Source organism: Drosophila tropicalis, unplaced genomic scaffold, assembly GCF_018151085.1.
Source record: "Drosophila tropicalis isolate 14030-0801.00 unplaced genomic scaffold, ASM1815108v1 contig_805, whole genome shotgun sequence".
Taxonomy (NCBI): Eukaryota; Metazoa; Arthropoda; class Insecta; order Diptera; family Drosophilidae; genus Drosophila; species Drosophila tropicalis.
Genome location: NW_027173295.1, coordinates 3,283,419 through 3,308,106, shown reverse-complemented (window position 1 = coordinate 3,308,106; position 24,688 = coordinate 3,283,419). Strand labels below are relative to the sequence as shown.

Below are 24,688 nucleotides of genomic sequence, written 5' to 3'. Positions count from 1 at the left end.
GAATGACGAGGTCGATCACAGACGTGAGAGGGCGCTAAAGCTTCGGCTTAAGAAACGCAACGGAAAAAAATGACAAAAACAAAACAACCTCACCCATTCAGTGGGATGGAAGTGAACTAGTTGTAGTTGAGATATTGGGAGGGAGCCTAGCCTGATGGTAATGTAAACACCACGGCCAGAAAGGTGTGTAAATAATGCGTAAAAATAATAACACACAGATACACACCAGCACACCACAAAGAAAACATAATTTCCCGGCTTAAGTGTCGGTGGATACGTTGGGGAGCTTATAATTAAGTATAGTCTGTGTTGAAATTGACTGGCTATTGCTTTTATTTACTTTGGAATGGAGTTGGAGTTGGAGTTGGGAGGGGGGCCCCTTCAAAATTTACAAAAAAATTCACAAATCAATTAAATTTTCCCCCAATTACTTTATTTTGACACAGAGTGAAACCAGTTTTGGCTCTCAGAACGTGTCAAACAAGTTGCAAAAATTGACCAAATTCAAATGCTAAAATAAACTGCAATTGAATGTTGATTTTTGGAATGAACTACTTACACTTGAAGAATAATCTGAGAAACTAAACTAAGTGCACGATAAATAAATTAATCAATTAAATGCTATTATATTTTACGCCTAAAAACAAAATGGTTTGTTTATAGAGATTTCCCCCATTGGAGTTGTAATGTAATGATCCAATTTTTTGTTTGGCTAAGTGTATTGGCCTATGGGGCACTGTTTGTGGCAGCAGCAAGCAAGCAGCAAGTGGCAAATGATGTTAATGACAAATGAGACAAGCCAACTGATGACCCACTTGGCCAGTTTTGGCCTCTTGTCACGCCACTTGAATGCAAAACTTGACAGGCGGAGAGAAACACTTGACCAAAAGTTGTGATATGTGATATGTCTCCCGCATAGTTGATGCTGGCTAAGATGGATGGCTTGGTTGGAAACGAAATAAAACAAGAAAGAAATGAAATATTACAAAAGATTCCACTATTAAATGAACCAAAATGTGTAGGCAACCCATCGCTTTGTGGTTATATTCCAATTAATTCTTAAACCAAATAAATTGCTTAATATTTTTTTAAGAGAGACCGCTTTCTAGTTTAAGTATTCACTTAAACAAATCGAACTGTTGATTAAATAAAGAAAAATCACTTGATTTCACTTTGGATAATTCTCCTGGAATCAATAGTTTCTTCTTCTAATGTGAAGGCAATTTTTTCTGGGGCAACTCTTTTGCTTGAAAAATCAGGGCTTTGCTTTGCTTTCATATACATACATAAACTTGAAGGTCAACCACGAATCTCATTTACTTATCCTTCTTATTCTACTTACTTGCCTCCTGTCCTATCAGTGCTTTCAAATCATAAGCCATTAAAGACGACAGTATCCATTATAATACACAATAGTGTCATTGGCCCTGGCCAAAATGGACCATAAGGGGGTTGTGGTGCTTAAAAAGGAAGTCAAGCCAAGCCTAGTTGTATAATGCGCACAGCCTTCATTTTCCCTAACGCAAAAAAAAAAAAAAAAGGCAAAGAGAAGAAAAAAATGGCCACAAAAAATGTGAAATATTTAAGGCAAAGTGTCACATAAAAATGACTTATCTGCTTGTATCAAGTGGCGGGTTGGGAAATGGTTTTGCCCGTTTATAGACGCCTCGACTCTAGTGCCACGCGCTAGGAAAATTGTCAAAGTGCTGGCGGTGGCAATGGCGATGGCGATGGCGATGGTGGTGGTGGTGGTGGTGGAGGAGGCACTTGGGCGACAGCAAAGAAGATTGCCCTGCAGCCAAAACACTGCGTTGCGTTCGTTGGTTCCTTCGTTGGTTGGTTCGTTCGTTCGTTTTAGTCGCCGGTCGTCATTTTATCTTTATGCCAAATCCAGTTGGGATTAATTGGTGGAGGCCAGAGATATATCCAAAAAGAGAAACAGCAGATACAGAACAGGGAAAGCAAGAGAAAGAGATGCGACAAGATTTCAAGAGTGTGTAATTTAATAATGTGAGGCAGGCCCCATCTCTCCAAAGAGTCAACGCGAAACGTTATCATTCATTGCCTACCGCTATTGTTATGGCCCACAGGGTAGCCTTGCAGCATATAATTTCTTTATTTTACCAAACTAGGTCATGCTCACACATATGTTACTTCTGTCCTACAGGGTATGCATTGAGTCGAGATATTGTATTGTGATAATTTTGTTGCTATTATTTTGCAGTACGTCCGTTTTTGTCATTCATTCATTGAAGTGGCTCGCTCAATTTGCGTTGCTCTTGCTTAAATCGCATTAAATTGGGCGCCTGCCTCAATGCTGTGTCAGCATACAATTTGCAAGCACTGTGTACACACACACACACACATATATATATATACATATATATATATTTCTCTCTCTTTCTCTTTTTTTATATATATCCGCCTCTAAATTGAGTTTTAGTGCATGTTTACCCACGCAAATTGCTCGACTGACTTTGCCATAAATCTAACTAAGTACGATTGAAAGAGGATTTTGAGGTGGGGTGGGGGAAGTCGAAGGGGCGATGATTGTAGGCGGGGTAGATCAACTCATATGCGAACAGTTGCCAAGTTGGATTTTGTTTTTTATGCAAAATAAATTATAAGTATTATGTACTTGACTATTTATTGCTGACAATGGCGTTGTAGATAGATAGATAGATAGATAGACGGATAGACATACAACACACAGACGCACAGAGCGACTAATGGATGCCAGTGTCGAGGGTTGGGGGGAGGAGAAAAGCTACTAAAAAAAGTGGAGCAACTGCAACGACGCAACAGCGCAACGGCACAAGCGCCTTTTAATTACCATTTATTGCAACTGAGAGCAATCAATCGTTTGACTATGGCGACAGACTCTAACTAAACTCGTCCAAAAAGTGTAATTAGTTGAAACCAGAAACCAAATGAAGGCTCAAGGGGAGTAAAGACGGCGAGGGTGTGCAGTAGTCGCTGTTGTTAGAGCTTCAAGCTGCCCCGATTGGATCTGCGTTTTAAGTAAATGCATTTTGCAGTAAATCAAATATTATACTGATATTAAAATTGCCTTTTTTTATACATTTATGATATGTACTTATTAATAAAATCTCGTTCTAAATCAGATCATATTTGACGTAGCTTCATTTGCTTGACTTCTGAAAAAACAGGAAAACTTGAAAAACTCATCTTAATGTTTCAAAAAACTCCCTAAAGTCCATTAGAAAGACATTTATTAATTTTTCCATAGCGTTTTTAAATGAGATTGAAGATTTAGATTAAGCTAGCCTTTAGAATAAAGTTTATGTTCTAAATTAGAATTACAGTTTCCCTACATTTTTCACTCACTTAAATTATTTAATACTAAATGCTTCCGATATCTTCTAAAACACGTTTGTATACAATTTTAGTTTACAGTTTAAAATTTCTGTTCCCCTTTTTAGATTATAGAGTATCTGGTTGTCATTGTTACTCATTCTGATTTGTATACATTATAGAATATGTATATATTTGTTTTCCTTTCAAAATGCAGAACTATGCTTTTTGCTATTATTCGACAGGCAGGCAAAACTAATTAAATTAGCTCACAAATAAGGCTGAGGCTGGTATACTTTTCTTTTGATGTACTTTCCTTTTTCAACTTTTAGTAGGGCTAATTAAAAGAATATTCTTTTTTTTTTAATATGATTTTTTTTCTCTCCTTTTTGCCGGCTCTTCAGCCTTTTTCAACTAAAAACTAAGTAGTAGTTGGACGTTATATCATCTTTGTCCCATGACAATAATAATGATGATGATAATGATAATTATGTTAATGATGAGATGGGAAAGTTTCCATTACATTTTGAAAATGTGAAATGCAAATGGATTTCTATGTCAATTGAGATGACTTGATAACTGGGTGAAACGAAGCCCACCCATATCATGCTTCAATGGGATTCCATCACAAGTCGCTTGTCAATGCACTTGACTTATTTTTCCCTGCTGCTGCTGTTCACTGAATGAGCCAGAGGGTGGGCATATAAGTGAGTGAATGTGCTCAGTATTGATGCTGTTGCTGTTGCTGCTGGTGCCTGAGAATGTAAAATTGTTTACAACTATTTTGCATACAAATTGCTTTGAGTGAGAGAGAGAGAGAGAAAAAAATGCATAGAAACTGAAATACAAATGGAATTGAGTGAAGCAAAAGTGTTAATGATCACAATATGTCATTGTCAGCGACAGATGGGAGACTTCGCATACATTATAGTCGCATTCTTGTATCCACAATTGGGGATGAAATCAATAAGCCTCACTGTTTGTGACGAATTAAACTCAATTGAATTGATAACGTTGGGTGGCATGGGGCCACATGCAATTGTGAAAGACCACCCACAGTTCCTTTGGTCAGCTCGTAAATAACTCGTGAAGAAACAAAATCAAAGGCACCCAAACCTTTTCACTACGTGACTACGTTCTTAGCTCGCCATACTTCACTTTGCTTCGGCAAAAGAGAGGAAAATTTGCATGTAACAGTAAAATAAAATTTAATTACGCTTGTCGCCTGTCAGTCCTCATTAAGGATACCAAGACAAGGACTTTAGTAGCACAACAACAACAACAACACCAACTTCCACAAAATGAATGAGAATTGCTGGACGAATTACACGAATTCAATTAAGAGGATACCAGAGTGGACGTCAACATGGACGTGAAACTGGAAGTGGAAGTAAACGCGGACAGGTGTGAGGATTTAGATTTTTAGCAGAAAGCAGAAAGAAAGCTTAGACAATGAATTAAATGGCTACTATATGCAAAGGAAAAAAGAAACTTTTCCCCAAACGAAAAGTAATAAAGGAAATGGAAAGACCAGAAGAAAAAACACAAAAAAAATTTCACGCAAAGCTGAACTGAGATGGGCCATGGATAAATTACATTTATGGTCAAAAAAAAAAAAAAAAAAAAAAAAAAAACTTGGTAATTAAAGCTTTAATTGAAACTGCGTCAATTGGGATAATAGGAAACAAGTTCCTTAGTTTTCGCATCCCATCGAAAATGGGAACAGGAAACGGATATGTTGAAAGAAGATAGAGTCATGAAGTTTTACAACTAAAACTAGAGTAGACCAAAGCATCCTGCGAACTACTTTGACTTAGCTGGAATATCAAACGAAATGAAAGGCAACATTGAATTATGAAGGATAATACCGAAAGAGAAAGAAGAAAAAATGGTGAAAGTTAGAAAAAAGGAAACAAGATATACAATTCAACTAAGATACGAATAGAATGATGAAACAAATATTTGCGAAACTTAAACGAAAAGTAAAATAAGAAAACTCTTTTGAAAAGTTCAAAGAAAGCATAACTAGAAAGGGTATTAAGAATTAGAGGTCCATTCTACACATACAACAAATATACATTATAGAAACAAAGTAAATAGAAAGCAAATTAGTAAAAACTAAAGTCTAACAATGAAAGTTTATCAAGGACATTATCATTTGATTTTCCTATCTTTCAAATTTATGCCAGTTAGTTGATTAGTCTCAGAAACTAAACTCATTTCATCTATATTGTTATTAGCTCAAAGCTCAAGCTCATCCCCATGTCGATTAATTATCCATATAGATCAGTCAAGTAGTTTTCTCAAGAACTATTCTCTCTGCACATGCAATATATTGGTCCACAGCTGCTTCTCGTTAGGGTAGAAGAGTGTCCTCCGCTTATTAACTGAAACAAAATTCTATTGCTTAAGCATTCTTATGAATTGATAAACATTTGCTCAACTTTTACGTTGCGAGCAACTCAGTAGAGGAAAAGGTCCTTGTCCCAGCGACGACAACAGCTGCAAGAGCTTGAGTCCAAAATGAGTTATAGCAATAGCAACAACAGCAGCAACAACTGGCAAACTTTTGCATTATTTTATGAAATTTTTGTTAAACAAATTTGTTGCTGTAAGTGTAAACAAGAAGAGTGTGAGAGTGAGTGTAGATGTGTGTGTGTGTAAGGCAGGGGATACGGCGGGGGTCTGTCGAAAGTTGCGCAGTTTTCTGTCACCCAAGAGCACACCTGAGAGCAGAATGGGCAGATAGCACACGAGAGTCTCGTCCTCTTGCCTGTAAGTATGGTATTATAACTTTTTTTTTTTTGTGTTTCATCCACGGCATAATTTATGCGCACTTTATGCAAATTTTTTCTATAAACCAACCAGCTTGAAAGAAGGAGGGATGGATGGCTGGTGCGGGGGAGAAATGCGTGTATGTTGTTGCTCCTCAAAAATGTAAACTGTAAGCGGGTTTTGTGCCTTTTAAAACAGATATTCAACATGAGCAAAGTATGTTTGTATGTATGTACATATATATGGGCGTTTGACGTGAGTGTAGTAGTGTATGAGGGGGTGGCGGGGGTGAGATGAGTGAGGTAAACGTAAATGCCAGTAATTATACATTTTTGCGGAAAACTTTTCCCGGTTGCCAGATTCGCTTCTCTACAATATTTCGGTTCGGTTTCGGTTTGGTTTTGGTTCTTCAATCCCAGGCAAGCGCTTATTTTTAATGAAAAAAAGTTACCAAGGGGTATGCTAAAAGGCAGGGAGAGGGCGGTAGGCATCAGTCGCCCATTTGTTAGTCAGTTAGTCAGGCTCGTGCTCTGGCAAGTTCTAATTGATTTTTAGATTGATATGCAAAGCAGCACCAACACCAGCAGCAGCCAGATCCTTGCCAAAAAAAAAAACAAAAATAAAAAACGACAACAAACTTTGGCCTCCCGGAACATTTTGTTGACAAAAAGTTTGTTCCATGTTCGCAGAGGCGTGGAAACAGGCATATAAAATTTCAATTAAAATGGCAAAATGAAATGCTAATGACCATTTGATATGCAACTAATTTGCAATATCAATATTTCTTCTTCATCCCTTTCCCTTCCCTTTCTCCCAGTTTCTCTCGACTTCGGATTTAATTATGTGAAAAAGTTGAATTTATATCTTTACTAAATCTATCTATGACATTTATGACATAGAACTTTTTTTATTTTTAGTAAAATTTTAAATTTTACGCTAATGGCAATCCATTTGGAAAATAAATCCATGATAAATAATTTGATGGCAAAGTAAATTATACAGTTTTTTGCAAATTTTATTTATTAAAAGTGATATGAAAGGTTCTGTTAAACAGAAAATTCTTTAATAGATTTTGCAGTTGGTCGAATATAAAATTTAATTTTGTTTTAGACCTTTGCAAAAAAGGATATATTCATTTTGGTCTTGATAAGCACGGCGAGACAAGTTCATATAACCATATCCGTATGTCCGCCAGTCAGTTTGTCTTTCCGTCCGTCTGGATCAACGCAAACTCATGTCCTCTTCACTCCTTTCCAAGCCTAAACTTGTTGGCTGTTCTTTCGCGAATGATGACTTTTTAGTACTATTTTAGAAGAAAAAGTTATTAAGAGACACCTGAAGATTTGGGACGAATATTGCATGAAGAAAAATATTTAAAATTGGCAGTCGACGAAAAGAAAAGGCACATTTCTTGTGGAGTTTTGTAGTCTGTTATTCATATTTTTGTAATATATTACATAAATGGGAGGAACAAAATCTGTATTACATCTGCCGTTTCTTGAAGGATTACTTGGAGGAGTATAGATACCAAGAAATAAAGCGAGTCTTCCAATCCAGCAGGACAACTCCCAGATAGATCACTCGATCGGTTCTTCACAAATGCATTTGGAAGGAAATTATTCATTGAAAGAGGATCGCGATTTCATTTAGCTGTAAGAATTGGGCACAATTACTTTTCACTGACGATGTCAATTTTTTGATTATATTACCTTCAATTACGTTATTTGCATCAATTATTAGTAAGGAAAATATTTATATGCTTGAATATGCTTGAACAGGACTAGCATTAATAAGGAAAATGCCCACAGATCTTGTGGAGTTTTGTAGTCTGTTTTTCATATTTTTGTATTACATCAATGGGAGGAACAAAATATGTATTACATCTCTGCCGCTTCTTGAAGGATTACTTGGAGGAGTAGAGATACCAAGAAATAAAGCGAGTCTTCCAATCCAGCAGGACAACTCCCAGATAGATCACTCGATCGGTTCTTCACAAATGCATTTGGAAGGAAATTATTCATTGAAAGAGGATCGCGATTTCATTTAGCTGTAAGAATTGGGCACAATTACTTTTCACTGACGATGTCAATTTTTTGATTATATTACCTTCAATTACGTTATTTGCATCAATTATTAGTAAGGAAAATATTTATATGCTTGAATATGCTTGAACAGGACTAGCATTAATAAGGAAAATGCCCACAGATCTTGTGGAGTTTTGTAGTCTGTTTTTCATATTTTTGTATTACATCAATGGGAGGAACAAAATATGTATTACATCTCTGCCGCTTCTTGAAGGATTACTTGGAGGAGTAGAGATACCAAGAAATAAAGCGAGTCTTCCAATCCAGCAGGACAACTCCCAGATAGATCACTCGATCGGTTCTTCACAAATGCATTTGGAAGGAAATTATTCATTGAAAGAGGATCGCGATTTCATTTAGCTGTAAGAATTGGGCACAATTACTTTTCACTGACGATGTCAATTTTTTGATTATATTACCTTCAATTACGTTATTTGCATCAATTATTAGTAAGGAAAATATTTATATGCTTGAATATGCTTGAACAGGACTAGCAATAATAAGGAAAATGTCCACATTTCTTGTGGAGTTTTGTAATATATTACATAAATGGGAGGAACAAAATCTGTATTACATCTGCCGCTTCTTGAAGGATTACTTGGAGGAGTATAGATACCAAGAAATAAAGCGAGTCTTCCAATCCAGCAGGACAACTCCCAGATAGATCACTCGATCGGTTCTTCACAAATGCATTTGGAAGGAAATTATTCATTGAAAGAGGATCGCGATTTCATTTAGCTGTGAGAATTGGGCACAATTACTTTTCACTGACGATGTCAATTTTTTGATTATATTACCTTCAATTACGTTATTTGCATCAATTATTAGTAAGGAAAATATTTATATGCTTGAATATGCTTGAACAGGACTAGCAATAATAAGGAAAATGTCCACAGATCTTGTGGAGTTTTATAGTCTGTTTTTCATATTTTTGTAATATATTACATATGTAAATAGGAGGAACAAAATCTGTATTACAGCTGCCGCATTCTGGAGGAATATTGCAGACAGATTCAAAGGACTTAAGCGAGTCTTCCAAACCAGATAGATCATTTTAGACTGCTTTCAAATGGTTTCGGGAGGAGAGAATACGGCATCAGTAGACGACAGAAGGCCGCGATTAATTTAATTTAGCTGTAAGAATTAGGCACAATTACTTTTCACAGACGATATCAATTGTTGGTTTATATTACCTTAAATTACGTTATTTGCATCAATTATTATTAAGGAAAATATTTATATGCTTGAATATGCTTGAACAGGACTAGCATTAATAAGGAAAATGTCCTATTGAAGAGAGATAAAAGTGTTGAATTTTGTAATGTTTATGTTCGATTTATACTCACGAAAGCAGCCAGGATTAAGCAATCCAATCACAGTTGTTCAGGACTCCAGGTCGTATTTTGATCCATTTTAAATTAAACTTGTTTTTTTTTTTACTTTTTTACACTTTTCTTTCTCTGTTTTTTTTTTTTTTTGGATTTAATTTTATTGAACTGACTACTTCGAGCTCCAGTTGAGGAATGAAATTATAGGAAGCAATAATTCCTACTATGGCAATTTGGAGAAAGTCAAATTGGCAATGCCTACTAGATTACTTTTTGCTAAATTTTCAATGGTTGCTAGATTGAGGAATCTTGACGTAAGGCTTTGTATCTTTTGCATTGTTCAACACTGGAGAAATCACGATGAAAACGTTACGAATTATAAAGATACTCCGTTAATTTTTATCGGTTTCTTCAAAGTGGTATCAAAAATGGCATTGAGTTAGCTGAACTGTAGCAATTGTAGCAATAAATTAATTCGAAATACTCTTAAGATTTAAAAATACATTTGGTCTTAAGATAAAACTCGTTTAAACTCATTAGTTCTTAATAGTCATAGACCAATATAATAGTCTAATAATCTAAAATTATTGTACTAATATATATATATTTTTGACGACACTCATGTCCATCTGTCTGTCTCGTTGCCGAAACTGCCTCTCATATGGATCCTTTTTGAATTTCCCCTCATCAATTTCCAAAAGAAAAACTTATTCTACGTGGCAACCAAAACAAACGCCCAGACACCCTTTTACGATTCGCACCAGCTGCACTTTAACTAAACTCTAATGCAAAATTCATGGTCAGGCAAGGCAATGGGCAAAAAAAAAACACACACACACATACTCGCAGAGAGAAGAATAGCCAGAGAGTCCTTTTTCGCTAGTCCGTGCATTTTTAACTTGCACCCAGAGCCAGGGAGCCAGGGTTTAGTTCTGCAAAAATGACCAGCAACCAGACCGCAACAACTAAACCCCAGTCCAAACCAAACCAAAACAAAAAATAGCACTAACTTCAATTGGAAGGCAGCTTTATAAACATTTCATGGAGTATCGTCCGCAAAACGTTCAAGTGAGCAACAACTTGGGACGAAAAAAATGGCAGACGCCATTTTACTTTACCAAAAAGCAAAAAAAAAAAAAATCTCTATAAATTTGTTTCTTTTTGTTGCCCAGCAATTCTCTTTGGTTAATATTTATTAGAATGATTTCGAATCATAATCATTTCAACTTATGAGGTTTTCGATAGTGAAAAGTTTTTTTTTTCCACAGTTTCAAATGTCCAGACGAATTTTCAAACATAGAGAAAGAGAGAGAGAGGGGGAGAGTGAGAGAGACGGAAGAGAAGGAAAAAGAAAAAAACTAACCGCAAATTAGCTTATTTGGCATTTTTACAGTCATTTCATTTAATTTACACAAACAAATTTGCGCCTGGCCAGACAAACAGACAATGGCGAGCCAACGAAGCGCGCTCCGTTCACAACCATAAAAGTAATGAAGCTGTTTAGGCGTCTCTAAGTAGTCGTCGGAAGTCGTCGTCAGCGTCGTCTGTGGCTCCTCCATGTCTTGTGTCAGCAGGAAAAAAGGTCTCCACATCCTCCACATCATATCCACCGCAGCTCCCTTCTAATGCCACTTGGACTATGTAGTGCTACTACTACTGCTTGTGCTGGTGCTGCTGCTGCTGCTGAGTGGGTGGTTTAAATGGGTGGTCGGATGATGTTTTCTGGCAAAGCATTTCGCATTAGTTTCTGCCTTCTGCGTTCATTCAAAATTCATGAAGTTGGGCTTGGAAGTTGGCGCCAGAAAATGGCTCCTTCGGTTTATTGTTTGGTTGGTTTGGGGCAGAGACGCTCACACACACACACACACACAAAGTTGTGGAGAAAGGGGAGAAGTTGGGGAGTAAGGGTCAGGCGTTGAAAGAGCTTTTCACATAACGCGATATTGTTAAACAAAATTACCGTAAAACTGAAATGCAGGCAATTGGCAAACCCACCTTTTGGCCTCGACTTTTCTTTTCTTTTTCTGTGTTTTTTTTTCGCTTTATGGGCATTAAGTGATTTATTCCTCCTCTTTATTCCAATTAGTGTATGTGTGTCTGCTATGAAAATGCTCGAAAATGCTTCTCTGTCTTCTAGTAGTTTTCTTTGTCTACTATGTCCTAGTGGCTGAGTTGTCTCCCAAAGACTTTTCCTTGACTCTGAAGCAGTTTGACATTAAATCATTGCCAATTGCCGTGACTTGGCGTCACCCATTCAGAGTTCTCTTTAGTAGCAAACTAGTTAATAGAACTGCGAGTTGATTAACTAAACTAGTGGTTCCTTCCATAAGCAGATAACAAATAAAATCTGATAGTTCTTACTTAATTGTAGTTATCAGACTGAATTTAAACTAAAATTGTTCACAGGGAGAACACAAATCTTACATATTACTTTATTTATTCTGTATATGGAAAAATATTTCAAAATTGATTTGGCCAGACATTTGCAAAAGGAAAATTGCTTCTTGTTCAATTTCACTGACATTCAAATAAAACGTTACGGATCCTTGCCTGTTGTCAGACTTGTTGGTTCTCTCTTTCACTTTCTGCCACGCTAAACGTCTTTTACTTGCCATATTTTGCCGTTTCTTTAGCCAACTTCTTTTTAATGAAATCCACTTTCATATGTAATTTTGCCATCATAAGAGAGAAGAAGCAGGTCCACGACCAGACAGGTCCTAAGTCGGGGAATAAGGGAGTCCTTGTCGACGATGTCGAATGATTTCCTGTTACGCCCAAAGACAAAAGTCCTCGTTGACGACGACGACGACGTCGAGGACGACGGCTATGGCGATGAGGACGTCGCTTTTTTGCTTTGTGTCTGGCCATAATTTTTCCTACTCCATGGAGAGAATGAGCTGCCAGCTCGAACCTGCAAGCTCCAAGCTACAAGCTACGAGCTACCTACCTACCAGCAAAAGACGACTTTGCCGCAAAGTTAAGCAAAACTTTGTTATTTGTTTTAAGTGGCAGGTTGTGAGCGACTCTGAGGGTTGTTTTTCGGGGTCCTGCCTCGTCCTGGTTTCGCTCAACAGTTCATAAAGTTAATTTTGCCACAGAAATTATGTTAAAACGATATATGAGCTAGGAGCAAGCCACCATCTTCCCTTTCCCCACTCTGTCTCTCTCTCTATCTATCTCTGTCTCTCTCTATGTATATATTTGAATGTGTGTTTGTATGTGCGTGTGTGTGTGTGTGTATGGGAACTGCAACAGAAGTTATTGGGAAATTGGAAGGTTAAGGAACTTTTAGATAAAACTTTACCCCCAAACAACATTGCGTATGCGTAATTAGTGTCTGTGCCTACTCCAGGTGGAAGTTTCCTTTTTTTTTTTTTTTGTTTCTATTTTGTTGTGTTTTCTTGGTTATTTATGGAAATTAAAGTGGAGTTTTGCCCTTATTGAACTGTCAACCTTAAGCCAAATAAATTGCAGCCGCCACAGCTAGGCCAAAAGGCAAAACCTAAACGAAAATCATGCCAGAACCAAACCAAACCGAAAACCGAAAAAGAAAACTATTTGGAAAAGTTGAGATTTCTTTATTTGCTCTCTGCAGAGAAATCAAAGCACAAGAGAACTTTTGATTATAACAAATGTTTTGCGGCTAGTATGAGAGAGCATGGCAGCGAAAGGGGGCGTGAAGAGGAGGCAGAAATGACAGTTGATAATAAATCTTTTTGGTCAGTCTACGCCATTAGGATTGTCCCGGGACTTGACCAACAATAAAACTAAAAAAAAAAGCATAAAATAACCGAAAAAAATGAAGCAAAAATAAAAATGTAATTTCTGTTTGGCACGAAAAGTTTTATATGTCTGTCAGTCCGTCTGTCTGACGGGGAAAATGATACAAATAGAACTTCTCTCATATGAATGTAAAAAATAGGGCATCATTTTAGGAATAATTGGCATGGAATTCTCTACACACATTAATATACATATATCACTTTGGATGAATACAACTTAAATAGGATCGATTGCCTGAGTGTTTTCGTTTGATTACTTCGAATGGGAATTTTTGGTAAAGAGCTAAAAGCTAGAAAAGACCACAACTCTGTCTTTGTTAAATGCAGAATTTATGATTTATTTTTTTAGACAAAAGAGCATTTGTTGTTCGTTTTATGATTGGTCATGGCTGATTTTGGCCCTCTTCGATCATTCACTTTTATTTATTTCAATAAAGGGAAATGTTCTTCAGCATTTCTTCTTCTTGTTGTTGGTTGTTCTGTTCCTTTTGCCTTCTGCCATTTTATTTTATTTTTTTTTGTTGCTCGTCCAGTCTATGAAAAAAGTTTTCTGTCGTCGTCAATGGTAGAGAGACTCTTTTCATTAGGCACTCGAAGCAAAGTTGAAGCAAAGTTCTGGCAAGTCTTTGGTCAATGGGCATGTGACATGGGCAGCATAGGATAGGATGAGACAGGACTAAACTGAACTGTACTGGACAGGACAGGACAGGACAGGATAGGATGGGACAGGACAGGATAGGACAGGACATTCCACAAGTCCTTGTAATAGCATGTGTTTTGTCAGCCTCGGTCTTCTGACTCTCTTCATACAACTTTTTCCACTAACAAACATTTTTGTTGTTCTTGCTTTTCCAGACTTTTGTTCAGACGGAAGCCTTTAAGCTAGCATTACAAACAGGAACAAAACGGTAAGTGTCAAAAATGCCTGAGCCTTTGGGCCTCACTCCCTGGGAACACTCTTCCTCTCTTTCTTGAATTATTTTTTCTCCTTCACCGTTCGCACACTTTTAGAGTGACATTTGCCAGAGCGCCTAATTGTAGGCAATTAATTTCTGGCACATCAAAGTAAAAAGTGAAGAAAATTCTTCCCCTTACACACGCACACACACATACACAAAGCAAATGCAGCTGGTGTCCGTATACCTATGTATGTATATTTTTTGGGGGGTTGGAACCGCGACTCAGGGGGTAACCGCACCTTTTAACCCTTTGACGTGCCATTTGTTTAGGACACCCAACCGGAAACTCTAATGTGATGGACAAACAGAGAGTTCGCCCTACACTGGACTCCTCTCTCCTGACGACCTGAGACCAGAGACAGAACGGAAAGAATGAGAAGCAGATAGAGGAAAAAAGCAATTTGCCTAGCATTGCCGGGGCGTTAAGTAATAATGAACCAGAAAGTAGCAAGAAGCATATTAGATAGACCACGATGGCGTATACGCAATATCTAAGAGATAGCCATACGATCTAGTTATGGTAGCGTGACTCACGAGACAAATGGGGTATATGAAAGGAATAGAGAACTCTCACGATTTCGCACTTCTCTAATTTCGGGACCTTAGTTTTTTCCTCTCTTTTGCTCGGACTTGGCCGCAAGTTATGAGCCCCAAGCCAAGCAGGTCAAAGGGTGTGATGGCCAGAAATAAAATATTTATGAATTGCAGGACGAGAGAAATTGGGGAGCGATTTAATTGCATTACACGATATCTAGACTCGATAAGTCCTAGAGTAAGCCTGCTATCTTTCTCTCTCCCTCTCTCTCTCTCTCTCTCTCTTTCTATTTTTCCCGTGTGTTTGAACCCCCACGAAAAGAAGCATGTGTGTACAGGGGTTGAGTTTCTGAAGGGGGGGGACAAAATTGGAATTGGATGAGGGGAGTCGCTTCGACTGGAATTGGAATTGGTTCTGGCTTTTTGGGTAATTGTGGCTACAGGGCAAAAGGCATTACAAGTGTAGAACCTGCTAAGAAATGTGTGTGTGTATGTCAGAGGGTCGTGTGCTGGGGATCAGAGAAAACGAGAGAGAGAGAGGGGGATGGATGTATGGTTGATATCAGCCAAACCCGTAGGCCATTGCGGCGAAAATTTGCGAAATCAATCGTGTGGAAATTGTACAAAATGGCTTTTCGAAACAGTAAATCAGTAAAGCAGAGAGAGAGAGAGGAGAGGATTAAGCGGAAGTGGCAATGAGGTTGACAAAGAAACTGACAGTCGAAACAGATGAGCGGAATGCTTAACCAAAAACCCGAAAGGAAGCAACAAGAAAGAACCGATCAGAAGACATGAAAACAAAAGAGGGAAAAACCCAAAAAGTTTTAAAGAAAGGCGAGAAGAAAAAATATCAAAAAACTGCAATTGACACACAATGGGAGAAAGCATAATGCGAAAAGGAATAGCATACAAACACATACGTATCAGCAAAAATAAGATGTGAAAGACAAATGAAAAATACGAAAGAACAAAGTAAGCAATAACAAAATTTACTTGATCAATCTGAAAATGTTGGCAAATACAAGTCGAAAATGTCACAAAATTTGTGTGTTTGTTTCTTTTTCTTTCATCTTCATCTTCGTAAAACCATTTGCTGTTTATTTTTATTCCCACTTCAATGCCTTTTACTCCCCTTCCCTCCGTTTTGCGTACTCTCCGTTTCATTCTTGTCTTTCTCTAATTTCTCTTTCAGCTTATTTTTATTTATTTGCTCTTCACTTTTGTTTGTTATATCTGCCATTAAATTCTATTTCAACACATTCACATGCAAATCGCAGTTGTCTATTCTTCACTTTCTTTCATTCCCCCTCCCCGCCTCAACTCTCCTATCATCGACCTGTGTTGTCTAGTGTGTATGTGTGTGTATCTTCTTCCTCTGCGTTAATGTGCTCAATTGTTTGTTTGCCTCGTGCCGCATCTTGGTGACTTTGCTCTTATTCCCTCCCCTCCTTCGTTTTCCTTCTTAGAAAACCGCCCTTTCTTCTGCATTCACTCGCATTGTCAACGCTGTGAAAATTAATCAAAAAAAAAAATAAATGAGAGAGAGAGAATAAAAAAAACAACAAACTTTTGCCAACAACATTTTCAATTGACAATTTAAACTTTTATCTCGCAAGACATTTTACATAAAAGTTTTGTGTTAAATTTTTTGTTTTTCTTTCTCAACTAAAAATGAAAAATGCGGCCTCATCTTCGTGAAGTAGGCAGGGCGAGCCGAGGCACCGCTCAGAGAGGCCATCAAAACTTTTGACGCCCAACTTAGATCTCTCTAAGAAGATGGTGCGTATCACGGCAAAGATGTTGTGCCCTCTCTGCCCCTTTGTTGTTCTCCTCCTGTTCTTGATGATAGCCTACTGCTTAGGCTTAGTGTTCAGACATAGAGTTGAAACAAAGCAATGAAGGGATGAAATCCTGTGTAGAGTCCAATACATTGGCTATGTGGCGTATACGTAATGCGTTAATATGAAAGGCATTACATGAAAGGTTCACACTAATATTTAAAAAATGCTTCCTGCATTTAATGTATTCATATGTATATAAATACATTCTTACATACATAGATGAGTCTAAGTGTTTTACATAAGACAAACTGACAATGTTTATGCGTGGCCTAACGAATATATTCTCTTTTAAAACTAAAGCCGAAACGAATTGGTATTTGGTCCTTTTTAAGCTCAAGCTCATTGGGTTGGTTTATTTTTGTGTGGTGTAGATTTCCCAATGACATAACTTTAACTCACAGACTTGTCCACGCATAAACCCCATTTCGCAAAAACACGCACACAAATGATTTTCTACACTCATCCCCGTATTTATTTGCATTTTACAAGACAACAAGTAAAACACACATAAATACGAGAAAGCTGAAAAGTAGGAGCCCAGAGGAGTCAGAAATCGGCATAGGATAACATTGAGGTGGCGTTGGAAGAGGAGAAGAAGGCGAAGAAGAAGGAGGAGGAGTAGCAAGGCCAGAAACAGAAATAGAAGCTGTGAAGCAGGAGTTAAAACGGCTCTCGCCTCTCGCTTCTCTGAAACATGACAACAAGGCGCAAAATTATGCACAGAGTTGCCATATTCCATTGCCATATCCATCTCCATTCCCATCTCTGTTACTCTTTCTCACACATTCTCATGTTTCTGTCACTGTCACTATCTCCATCTCACTCTCTACTGGCAAATGTGCTTTACTCCTTCTGGGTGAAATCCCAGCAGCGTTAGCGATGTCAGCGATGCTGTTGTTGATGTGTGTGACAGCCCAAGCAACAAGGTGGGATGAAACCAGAAACACAAGCATAAACAGAGACATGCAACCCCACCATATACACACACACGCACATACACAACAATCCCCATAGCCCCACAGCAGCAGCCCCCTTAACATCCAGAAGACAGGGGGCAAAATTCAATATGGCGTCAGGGTTGTTGCTAACTTCTGACGGATGACTGCCGGCTGGCTAAAAAAAAAAAAAAAAAAAGAAAACCATACAGAAAACAGGAAAAAAAGAAATAAATAAATAAAGAGAGAGAAAAAGAGAAACTGAAACAATTTAGTTATACTACAATTGGAAAAGGCTCCAACATCATGTGCGTAGACTATGGAGGGAAACCTTTTTGACCAAGGCCACATGAAAAGATTTTTTTTGGCCATTTAAAAGAAAAAGTGGAAATATCATTTGGCTAATTGACTAACTGACTGGCTGCCAATGATTACATAAACATAAGGGCTTTTGTTTTTAACTTTATCAACCTTTTTTTTATTGAAATCCTTGAAACATTCTTTGACAAATTCTTGCCTTGGCATTTCTAGAAGTAGTTTACTCAACTGCTCTATCTTTTGATAACGTTTCTTAAGACTCTGCCTCTTTCCGTTTTGATTGTCAATTGTTTTTGGTCGATTGTTTTCTGTTGCTGTGTGTGTGTGTGTGTGTGTGTAAACATCATTTAAGATTTCTGTACTGAATCAGATTTAGTTTGATTTCGCTTTGAGCATTAGAAGTTTTGCAGGGTTTTTCAGTGGGTGGTTAAAACTTTGAACATAAATTGCTTATCGCGTATACGGTTAAGAGAAAATTTTCGGTTTCTCTCTCTCTCTCTGTCGGTTACTCTGTCGTTCTCGCCGTTCTAGTTGTATAATACAATAATTTTCATTTATGTTTTACGGCACAAAGTTTGCGCCTGTAATCCAATTTACCTAACAACAATTACGGGAAAAAGGCGAGCGCAAATTATGTATTATAATTTATGTTAATTACTCAATTACATTTGAGCCCCCGAAGCAGGCAGCGGCACCTTTAGGTCCCCGCTTCCACCCCCGCTTCTCAGTCTTTTCCCATTCCCATCCTCCAGCACCAAAACCAACACCCTACCCCAACCCTCTCCTTCCACATGCCACCCAACCCATTTGCCTCCTCCCAATTATAAATTCCAAACACAAATGCGTCTCATTAATAAATATGAAACGTCAATGGGTGGATATCAGGGGTGGTGGGTAAAGGGTATCGGGTAGTGCTTCTAAGGCTTGAGGATGGCGCGACACTATCGGACGGGTGGTCGGTTGGACGGTTGGTTGGACGCCAGGTTGGGTCTATGGGGCGTGCCACAAAGATTACGCAAGAAATCAATATTCAAGTGGGACAGCCCAAAATACAAAAAAAGCTAAAGGGGTTGGAGAGTTTCAAGCCCAAAAAATGTTCCTATACTTTCCAAACTAAAGATGATAACTTTAAAACAAATTTTGAAAGAGAATCAAAACCTTAAGGTTCAAGTTCTTATACAATTACTACCCACACCTGAAAGATAGGTCACTTAAGTTATGATGTTGTCTTAGATTATGGCAAACATAAATAGTTTCTAGTGGAGTTCACGTGACTCACGCACTCATCTCTAAATGGATAAATCTTGAACTTTTAACCTGAGTATGCTCTTAAATTTAAATAAATTACACACGTTCGACTTATAAAGGAGTTCGACCAACTTTTAGCTTGTTTTCTTTATGTCCTAAACTTCATACCTACACATATACATACAAATGTACATATATTTTTTGGGGGTTGACATACGAGCCAGTAATTTTTCAAGGGCAAACTTCTTCAAAAACTCCACCAAGGTGTGGGTGTGCTATGTCGTGTGTATGTGTGTGTGTGTGTGTGTGTGTTAGGGACTTTCCCGTAAAGCAATTTCCTCTGCCATCGTATGGTTTGGCGTTTTTTTTTTTTTTTTTCTGTTCCTGTTCCATTTTCATGCCATTGCCAGGCCTCGTGAAAAGATTAATGAGTTTTTTTGACAGCGAAAAATTAGGCAAAATGTGATTTAAGGGTTGCTTGGGCCTGGCCTGGCCCCTGGCTTTTGGTTTTGGCGTGGCCCAGAGATAAGCTTCCAAAATAAGAAGACGACGGCGACGACGAAGTAGGCATCGAAGATGGCGATTGACGAAGGGGGGAGAGCAGGGAATTCAACTAGGAAGAATGAGAGCGAAAAGCTGCCGGCAATTTATTTTATTGTACAATAGTTATACAGCACGGCCGAAAACACGGCAACTATTTATTTGATGATGTATTTTTATTACAAAAGAATTTAATATGTGAAATGTATTTCATTTAGTTACATACCCACACACACACATACCCACACAAACTCACATGCATATATCTATATATTTATATATAGTATATATGTTCGTAAATTGAAAAACCATATGGCCGAAAAGCTTTTGGAATTTACCAAATATATTTATGACTGCGTGCATCTTGTGTGTCTGTGTGTGTTCCTGTGTGTGTGTGTGGTGTTTGGTGTCTTATATTTCTCTCCTACTTTTAATGATATTTATTGGAAGTTTTTTTGGTTTGCCGCAGCGAATGGATTATAGAATTTATATAATTTAAATTGATATATTTTAGTATGCATTTAGTCTAGTTCTTAGATAATGCAAGCATTAATCGTCCTAAATCGATTTTATTTAATACTCATAAAATCATCAGGTGTTTCTTATTAACTTTTGGGTGAAGTTTCAATTTTCGGTATATATAAACTTACGTTACTCGGGCCCAAAACGAAGTTAAACTACATAATTTTGGTATCAAACGAAAGAGAAAAATTCCACGACCACTACCTCAGGTGCGCCTTGGCGATTTATTTCGTAGTTTTTGAGTAATTAACAAAAGAAAATTTATGTTTTTTGTGGGACTATAGCTAAAAGTAGCTGTTTCCGGCTAAAAAAAGCTGTTCAATTTTGAGATAGTGTTGCCAAATAAAAAATAGCGTTTGACAACACTGAAATCTAGCTTTAGCCGGTTTTCCACGTTCCAACACTGAAATCTCTTACCCAATTTTCTTTTAAAACAGTACTAAAAAATCATAATTCGGCATCACTAAAAGAGTTTAGGTTCAGTGTTGAACAATGTAAAAGATACATAGCCTTACGCTAAGATTCTATAATCTAGCAACCATTGAAAATTTAGCAAAAAGTAATCTAGTAGGCATTGCCAATTTAACTTTCTCCAAATTGTCATAGTAGGAATTATTGCTTCCTGGAATTTCATTCCTCAACTGGAGCTCGAAGTAGTCAGTTCAATAAAATTAAATCCAAAACCAAAAAAACAGAGAAAGAAAAGTGTAAAAAAGTAAAAAACAAAACAAGTTTAATTTAAAATGGATCAAAATACGACCTGGAGTCCTGAATAACTGTGATTGGATTGCTTAGTCCTGGCTGCTTTCGTGAGTATAAATCAAACATAAACATTACAAAATTCAACAATTCTTTATCTCTCTTCAATAGGACATTTTCCTTATTATTGCTAGTCCTGTTCAAGTAAATAAATATTTTCCTTAATAATAATTGATGCAAATAACGTAATTTAAGGTAATATAAACCAACAATTGATATCGTCTGTGAAAAGTAATTGTGCCTAATTCTTACAGCTAAATTAAATTAATCGCGGCCTTCTGTCGTCTACTGATGCCGTATTCTCTCCTCCCGAAACCATTTGAAAGCAGTCTAAAATGATCTATCTGGTTTGGAAGACTCGCTTAAGTCCTTTGAATCTGTCTGCAATATTCCTCCAGAATGCGGCAGCTGTAATACAGATTTTGTTCCTCCTATTTACATATGTAATATATTACAAAAATATGAAAAACAGACTATAAAACTCCACAAGATCTGTGGACATTTTCCTTATTATTGCTAGTCCTGTTCAAGCATATTCAAGCATATAAATATTTTCCTTACTAATAATTGATGCAAATAACGTAATTGAAGGTAATATAATCAAAAAATTGACATCGTCAGTGAAAAGTAATTGTGCCCAATTCTCACAGCTAAATGAAATCGCGATCCTCTTTCAATGAATAATTTCCTTCCAAATGCATTTGTGAAGAACCGATCGAGTGATCTATCTGGGAGTTGTCCTGCTGGATTGGAAGACTCGCTTTATTTCTTGGTATCTATACTCCTCCAAGTAATCCTTCAAGAAGCGGCAGATGTAATACAGATTTTGTTCCTCCCATTTATGTAATATATTACAAAACTCCACAAGAAATGTGGACATTTTCCTTATTATTGCTAGTCCTGTTCAAGCATATTCAAGCATATAAATATTTTCCTTACTAATAATTGATGCAAATAACGTAATTGAAGGTAATATAATCAAAAAATTGATATCGTCTGTGAAAAGTAATTGTGCCCAATTCTTACAGCTAAATGAAATCGCGATCCTCTTTCAATGAATAATTTCCTTCCAAATGCATTTGTGAAGAACCGATCGAGTGATCTATCTGGGAGTTGTCCTGCTGGATTGGAAGACTCGCTTTATTTCTTGGTATCTCTACTCCTCCAAGTAATCCTTCAAGAAGCGGCAGAGATGTAATACATATTTTGTTCCTCCCATTTATGTAATACAAAAATATGAAAAGCAGACAACAAAACTCTACAAGATCTGTGGACATTTTCCTTATTGCTAGTCCTGTTCAAGCAAATAAATATTTTCCTTAATAATAATTGATGCAAATAACGTAATTTAAGGTAATATAAACCAACAATTGATATCGTCTGTGAAAAGTAATTGTGCCTAATTCTTACAGCTAAATTAAATTAATCGCGGCCTTCTGTCGTCTACTGATGCCGTATTCTCTCCTCCCGAAACCATTTGAAAGCAGTCTAAAATGATCTATCTGGTTTGGAAGACTCGCTTAAGTCCTTTGAATCTGTCTGCAATATTCCTCCAGAATGCGGCAGCTGTAATACAGATTTTGTTCCTCCAATTTACATATGTAATATATTACAAAAATATGAAAAACAGACTATAAAACTCCACAAGATCTGTGCCTTTTCTTTTCGTCGACTGCCAATTTTAAATATTTTTCACGCCACGCACTTCACGCAAACTTCCGTTTGTCTTTTCACAACCCTTTTCTTGGCTTCTACTTGGTCTCTGGCTTTTTGCTCATTTTCATCTGTGCCAAGAAGGGAAACCGTTGACAGCTTAATAGCTGCTGCTCAAATATTTAAAGATGGAAAACGCACAAAGAATGAAAATGAAAATCGAAATAAAAATGAATGAGCTCATGCTTCATACACACATAAGTATGCATAAGTGGATATATATGTATATGTAATTATTTGATTTACATGCCAACATTTCCATTTGCTCATTTACCTATTTTCCCTGCCCCTTTCAACATTTTTGCCATTCTGCCAAATGAAATTGTTTGTCAACGCTTTAATTTTTCCCCATTTGATGCAAATGATTTAATAAGCTATACAAAATGGAAATGACGATGGAAAAGTATTTGAAAAATTTGTATAAATATTCCATTTCCCTTCCAAAATAATCATCATCATCGCCATCATCTCGTCACCGTCATCAACAACATTTTGTTTTCTTGATGAGATTGTGCAATTAATCAAGGGGCAAAATTTGAAATTTCCTAAGCGTTTTGGGTATATTAAGAATATATATCTATGTATATACATATGTATGTGTATGTATATATAGATTGCTCGATCGTTTGGTTAGTTGGCTGGTCCATTTGCTGAGTGCCTTTAGATCAAAGTGAATACAAATATATTGCAATCAATTTTTGTTACTAATGAGCTAAATTTGATTTTATTGACTTATGTGTGTGTGCCTCCGTTTGTGTGTGTGTGCCTCCGTTTGTGTGTGTGTGTGTGTGTGAGGAAAAACGGAAAACGTTTTCATAAAATGTTTTCATATGATGGAGGAGAAGCACATAAGGCATGAGTAACATTCAAATTAGAATAGTTTCGAAACATAGTTTCAACTTTTAAGCATGGTATCGCAGGGATCACTTGAAAAATCTTATTGAATTCTACAAATGGCAATCATCAGTTGGTTTCCAATGTCTTTTATATGGATTTGGCAGTCTGCGCAGTTTTAATTTGACTTCTTTTGTATGGTTTCACTACAAATGCTTTAAAAATTGTAGATGACACTTCATTTTGGATTCAAGTAACTGAAAATTGGGCGGACATCCATCCCAAAGTTGGAAATTTATTTGGTTGTTTTGGTTATTCTTTTTCTTGAGAAAGTACAAAATATTTCATTCCTTCGCCTTTCTATATATTCCCCACTGACTCTGACTCTGTCTCTAATGTCTATGACCCTGTTCTGCCAAGTTGTTTTCTCTTTATTCTTTTCTTGGTTTTTTTTTCGCGTTCTTCTTTCATTTCTAATTTAACGCCCCGCGATCCCAACAGCGCATCCCCTAGTAATAACAGCTTGTAAACATGTCAGTCCCTAACTCGCTGCTGGCTTCCATATTTCTGCTGCATTCGCTGATTTCACTCACTCTCACGGCTACCCTCGCGCTCTCGCTCTATCTTTCTCTTTTGGCCATTTCTCTTTCTTGTTGGCCAAAAATTAATAAATTAACTTCCTTGTGCCATAAATCATTTTTCTTTGCCACGCCAACTGCGAACATTTTGCGCCATTAACCAAAACGTTTCGTTTCGTTCCTTTTTGCGGTACTTTTCACTTACCCTTAACCAGAAAAGAAGAAGCCCCACACAAAACCACCGAACCTTACCGCCGATTTCTCCATAACCTCCTACCCCAACATCATTATCATCGTCATCGCCATCATCCCCATCATCATCATCATCGTCCTCCACATTCCAAGCATTGCATAATCATTGTGGTGTTACAGCTGCTGTTCTACTTGGGTAGGCCTAGTTGGAAAATTGCCATATACCTACCACCTACCCCATACCCCCATACCCTACCGCCACTCACTACCTGACCCAATCATAATTTGTGCTTTACATAAATTAATGACCATACTGGTTTTTTCGGCTAGGAAGGGGCAGGACTCTGTTTTTGATTTCGTGAGGAAACCAACAAAAATTTCGCACATAAATTGTGAAAAATTAGGTGGAAAGAGTGTGATGAGAGAGGGAG

General features: G+C 37.3%; 1 protein-coding gene and 2 long non-coding RNA genes across 3 annotated transcripts in view; 2 read left to right on the top strand and 1 right to left on the bottom strand.

Moving 5' to 3' along the window:
• The window catches only part of fz2 (frizzled 2), a 112,432-nt gene that overhangs the window by 18,964 nt on the left and 68,780 nt on the right, over positions 1 to 24,688 (top strand). The window contains exon 3 of the mRNA XM_068293756.1: positions 14,140 to 14,192. The gene's annotated coding sequence lies outside the window, so the exon portion shown is untranslated. The remainder of the gene's footprint in view (positions 1 to 14,139; positions 14,193 to 24,688) is intronic.
• On the bottom strand, positions 7,539 to 9,631 carry LOC137580003 (uncharacterized). Its single transcript, XR_011032915.1, has 7 exons — positions 9,521 to 9,631; positions 9,368 to 9,461; positions 8,972 to 9,308; positions 8,594 to 8,912; positions 8,197 to 8,534; positions 7,800 to 8,137; positions 7,539 to 7,740 (listed from the first exon to the last, which is right to left on the bottom strand). It is a non-coding gene; the product is annotated as an uncharacterized lncRNA (long non-coding RNA).
• Positions 20,830 to 22,587, top strand: LOC137580008 (uncharacterized). Its single transcript, XR_011032917.1, has 6 exons — positions 20,830 to 20,990; positions 21,052 to 21,135; positions 21,195 to 21,531; positions 21,591 to 21,909; positions 21,969 to 22,293; positions 22,353 to 22,587. It is a non-coding gene; the product is annotated as an uncharacterized lncRNA (long non-coding RNA).